Source organism: Anastrepha obliqua, chromosome 6 (genome assembly GCF_027943255.1).
Source record: "Anastrepha obliqua isolate idAnaObli1 chromosome 6, idAnaObli1_1.0, whole genome shotgun sequence".
Lineage (NCBI taxonomy): Eukaryota > Metazoa > Arthropoda > Insecta > Diptera > Tephritidae > Anastrepha > Anastrepha obliqua.
This window is the reverse complement of record NC_072897.1, coordinates 43,168,157-43,173,842: the sequence shown is the minus strand read 5'-3', so window position 1 is coordinate 43,173,842 and position 5,686 is coordinate 43,168,157. Positions and strand designations below refer to the sequence as shown.

The 5,686-nt window shown below is 35.2% G+C and overlaps 2 pseudogenes; both read right to left on the bottom strand.

The window, feature by feature from the left end:
• Positions 1 to 1,113: 1,113 nt before the first annotated feature.
• LOC129250901 (U2 spliceosomal RNA) lies at positions 1,114 to 1,295 on the bottom strand (annotated as a pseudogene).
• A 2,565-nt stretch (positions 1,296 to 3,860) lies between these two features.
• On the bottom strand, positions 3,861 to 4,035 carry LOC129251004 (U2 spliceosomal RNA; annotated as a pseudogene).
• Positions 4,036 to 5,686: the final 1,651 nt, after the last annotated feature.

Here is a 5,686-nt window from a genome sequence, read left to right as displayed (position 1 = left end):
AAATAAAACACGTCTAGTACGTACATATCTCTTAAAATTGATAGAGCCACTCGGCTATCTAGAAGCATTTTCGGAATCAGTGCACAATTTTTAATTTGTTAAGAGATAAGATCTCGTATCATTGGAATGATAGAACTTAAAAGGAGTTGGAGCAAGTTCATCGCAAAATCTTGCAAAAGAAATTTTTTTGGTGCTAGTGAAGTATGATATCCAACTAAGTCAAATTGTGTCAATAACATCTGATAATGGAGCCAATCTACAGAAAACCGAAAATTTCTGCGATTTAGTTTTTTTTTAATTTTTTGGAGGTAGGTAGGTTACAGACGTACTAATTACCTCATTATTAGTAAAAACCAAGTATTTCCCTAGGTTTTTCCAGTGTTTCGCTAGCATATGTATTCAAAATTTGCAATCCTTTGTTGTTGGAAAAAGATTCAATGCCATTAAATCATGGGCGAGGGAACCCAAAGCAATAAAAATTTAGATTTCTGTTGTCTGTTTGTACTTTCGTGGAAATATGCCTCGTTTGCATCGACACTCTGTTGCTGCTTTCTCAATATTTAAATAAGCAAATATTCAAATAAAATTCTGAAGTAGAAATGTTTTTTTGTTAGTTTGCTTACATACATACATACATATGTGTATGTGTATGTAAATATATTTATATATGATTTGACATAGAATGTGTCATAGCGCCATATTCCAAATTATATATATACATATATAAATAAAAAAAAAATACCAGTCTAACGGTTAGACGGGATAGAAGTGAAACCTTCCGTAAGACAAACTGAGAGAGAATGAGACGAAAGCAGCATTAGGGGCGGGATAATTATAGGTTCATTATAATATTGCTATAAAGTTCATATTGTATTTTCTTCATTTTATTATTATTCATCCTCAATGTTTTCAATTTCAACAAATGATACGAGTGGCTTATGATAGCTAAAATATGATACAAATGCTTTGGTTTCGATGTTGTCAAAAAAAATACCCAAACGGACCGAAGAAACAGACTTACAAATTTCTTCCATTTTCGTCTACTTGTATTCATATAAAAATTTATGTCTCTTCCCACCAAAGCTAAATGTATTAGTATATTTCTTCTTGTATTTATTCAAGGCCGAAATCCCGGCGGTACTGCAATACCGGGCCAACCCGTGGCAGAGGTGGACCAAGCCCTTAAAACACTCCGCCCATTTCCAAAAATCAGTTTAACATTTGTTGTCCTCCGATGGAGGATCTATCAGATGTTAAGCTACACTTTGATCTTAGCCATAAGGCCGAGAAGCGATAACCATACACAACCAACAAACTCAATATATTTTCAATACATTTTCTAATAAACCTTTTGAGAATTACACGCTCACAAAAATTAATGTACGAAATATTTATACCGATTCACTTAAACTGACTTTCAGTATCTAAACCAAACATAGAAGAGCCAACAAGCAACGGCGAGCTGTTTGATTTCATGTTCGTGCCTGTGTATGTGCATTTGTGCGTTCATATCGCCACAGTGCATGACTACCAGCCTTGGCTGAGCACAGTAAGAAAATGTATTCGAGCGTATATATGTATGTATGTACGTTAGTGTGTTTGTACGATTGTGCTCTGCGCTCAGCTTTGTGTCGATTTTACTGTGCGCTGCGCAGGTTGGGGTATTCTTGCAGAATGTAAAGATGATTCACACACTGTCGACCGACTGGGTACACTTGTCACAAGTGATGATATGTATAATTTTTATATGAAAAATCAAGGCGAATCTATTGAAGGTGGTTAGCAATAATTTGATTTGTTATTTTTTTCTTCAGCCGTGTACATTTGGATGTCAACACAAAATTGAATTACGAAACGTTTTACTTAGCTTAGTGTATGAATTCATCTTGGAAAAAATTCAATTTTCTTCTATAATAAAATTTTAATAAAAAAAACTCTTTTCAATAAATAATCAGAAATGTCCCACAATGCAAATCTCAAAAAAAAAATTCCATTTTCGTCTACTTGTATTCATATAAAAATTTATGTCTCTTCTCACCAAAGCTAAATGTCAAGAATGATAGAAACAAGATTGCGCCCATCAGAGCGTACGTGACGTCACGTTTGCTGAGTTGTGCAGTATTGCCAACCATTTGCTCTTCGCAATAAATTTAGTGCTTTAATTTAAAGCTACCGAAACTGTAAGTTAAAAAAAACTGTATTAATAAAGAAAGAATGTTGTAAAAGGTCACTCTGAGAAGATTTTAGTGCTAATGAAAATTAGTTGATTCTTATCAAATTTAGTATTTTAAAAAAATGGTGGGAAAAATCTTAAATATTTTGCAAATCATATTAAATTGTTCAACCAAGTCGTGGATCTACACATCTTATAGTGTCTAATATTGTTGCACAGCCGCTGATAAGATTGAACAATGTGTGAATGTGGATTTTAATAGTGCTGATGGAGTTGCGCCAGGAGAAGTGCCTTGAACGGATGGTGCCACTGGATGGATGGCGGAGGCAGTGTACTCAGTCCGTGGATCGGTGCTCAGTTCCTATTCCTATAGACATTTTAAAACATTTAACTTTAATTTAATTAAATATTATAAGCATATGTATGCAGAGCGCCTCATCCTTTGGAAATATAAAAAAGCTTATATCACACGCTTTATTGAGGTTCTTACTAGCACAATTTTTCACTGCACATTTCATGTTTTCTTATTTTTCACTTATACGAGTACACTTTCACGAATTATCTTATTTTTGCGTAAATATTCACTAAAACGTTTGTTACCGTTTGTTCTTATTAACGCACATTTCAAAGAAAAAACGAATATTCATAAACATCAACAATAACCGCAATCATGGGCAATGTGACCAGATCTCTGAGAAGATTTTAGTGCTAATGAAAATTTTTTTACTCTTATAAAATTTGATAATTTGAAAGTGCAAATTTAATTTTTGGCTCCATTTAAGGCTATGCAAAAATATTAAATGCCCCTCTCTCAACTTTACTTAAGATTGAAAACCTTTTTACACATTTTAAAAAGCCTTTGAATTTATTGAATGCGAATTGAAACCATAGAGGAGTAATCGTTTCTTCCGGTCATCAATCCTTAGTGAGACATAGAGCATCAAGATATGTATTCATAGTAAAAATAAGCAACAAAATACCAGAAAATAGTAAAGAAACCATACTGACATTTTTACAAAAAGAGTACCTTATCTAGTTACATAACTTCAAATATAGCAAAAAAGTCTTTCCCTTAACAAAAGAGTTTCGCTTAACAAAAACAACTCATAAATCAAATTGTACATAAGCATAACACATTTATTTAAGAAAAACGCACATTCTACAGACAATTTGTCACGCATACAAAGTTCTTTAAGTAACACAATAAAAATTTCGTGTTTTATTTTCTTTAAATGGGCATTTAGTGCGTTTTTATATCCAAAGCTAGGCAACTCTGCAGTAGCGAGAGAGAGATTTGACTGCCGAAAGCAGAAGAACACTAACAACACCGGCAATCGCGGGCAATGCCACCAGATGTTAAAAAAAAGTAAAGCTAAATAAAACTGAGTGAATTATTTAAATAATCATTAAAAAATGTATATTTTACGAAATTATGAACATGACATTTTAATTAGAACAGCTAGGAAAATGTCATGAAAAAAGAACTTAAACTCCGAGACAAAAAATAATAAAAATAACAAAAAAAATGCTAAATCAAGTTACGAAAATGGTAATCTGGCCATACTTGAGCTAAAATCACGTAACTAGTTGTCAAATTCGCTGAGCGCAAAGTAACGGGACCACGATGGGCGCAATCTCATTATTCTTTGCATCATGGCTAAATGTATTAGTATATTTCTTCTTGTATTTATTCAAGGCCGAAATCCCGGCGGTACTGCAATACCGGGCCAACCCGTGGCAGAGGTGGACCAAGCCCTTAAAACACTCCGCCCATTTCCAAAAATCAGTTTAACATTTGTTGTCCTCCGATAGAGGATCTATCAGATGTTAAGCTGATAAGATAACCATACACAACCAACAAACTCAATACATTTTCAATGCATTTTCTAATAAACCTTTTGAGAATTACACGCTCACAAAAATTATTTATATCAACATATAATATAACGCTTCGTAACTAAATAACTTTTAGGCCAAAGCCTACAGCATGACGCGGTAGCCGAGCGACTAGCAATGTGAGCTTCCGATCCAAAATCCTTGGTTCGAATCACGTTTATATCAACATATAATATAACGCTTCGTAGCCAAGAGGGTCGCTTTTTCGTTTCACTTTTCCTCAAATCACTCCCAACGATTCTAAAGAAGTTTTCACTTCAAAAATCGTTACAAATAAATAGCTAAGATATCAATAGATTAGTCCCTCACATACGTTTTTTTACAGGTAGAGAGTTCAGTAACTACAAAAAAAGATAATTTTAATTTGTATTCACCATACCTGCAACCTACAGGCATACCTAATTTTTCCGTTATGTTTTCAGTGTACCTCTGCAAAAACGCATACAAAATGGATACAAGAAAACAAAAACGAACACTACTCAAGTTGCAGCTACAAAAGTGAGAGTAGTAGCGCTAGCTGCAGTACACATAAATAATTTCGAAAGAAGCGCTCCGGCCGATTATAATTTTTCTGCTACTACTCCAACTACAGAGAGTTTACTAGCAGTAACAAATCGTAACTTGGAGCGTAGTAATACAATTGATTGCGCGTTTTGCGCTACCTGCTCCACTACTCATCTGTTCAAATTCAGAGTAGCAGCATGAGCAGAGCAATGTCTTCGGTAATATTGCTGCTACGAAGTAGTTAATGCTAACACTGGTGAAAGCTGCTTCAACGACTGAGGGTGAATTTGTTGCTCTTTATGCAGCACCAAGAAGCGCTGTGGGGCTACGCAAACTGTTGACAGATTTAGGATACAAACAGCCCGGCACCACGCTGATTAAATGCGACAACCAAAGAGCATCTAAGTCATCTAAGAGAACAGTTTGTCTTCTCTCTCTCTTTTCGCCAAGCGTTAGCAAGTTGCGAATAGATGAAGCAACTGGTATAAATGGACATATATTGGCAAGGCGGGAATAGAGCTGTCTTAAATTACATGTGTTTGTACGATAGTGAGTTATACCAGTCTTATGAGCAATAACCATACACGCTAGCGGCGAATCTTGTTCGATAACTTTCTTGTTGCTTTCGCATGCAAATTTTTCGTTAAGTTAATCGAGCATAAAGAAAGCGAGCGGGGAAATGGCAAATAGAAGAAGCTTAGCATTTCGACATACCATATTTCTACATACATACTCGTATGAAATTAACGTGGAGTTCGTGCTTACCAAAGATCAGCTGATGTGTTGACCAAAGTTTTGCCGAACCTTCACGATAAAGTACAAATAATGTGCTGCGATACAACAGTTTTCAATACTGGTTGTATATGAAAACTTGGTCTCAATGTTTCCCGCCTCAGATATATCATAAAGAACGTCTAGGTTGTCGTAACACCATTTCCGAAGATGATAGTTTCCACAGGCAAAGAGACTGATGGTTTGATGCATCATCTCGCGTACTTCTTCAACCGAGTTTTCTCCTGAGATCAATTCATCTACGTAGAAGTCGTATATTACAATTTGGGACGTATTCAGAGCCACGAACGCAACGGCAACGTGTGAAAGCGAATAAGTACG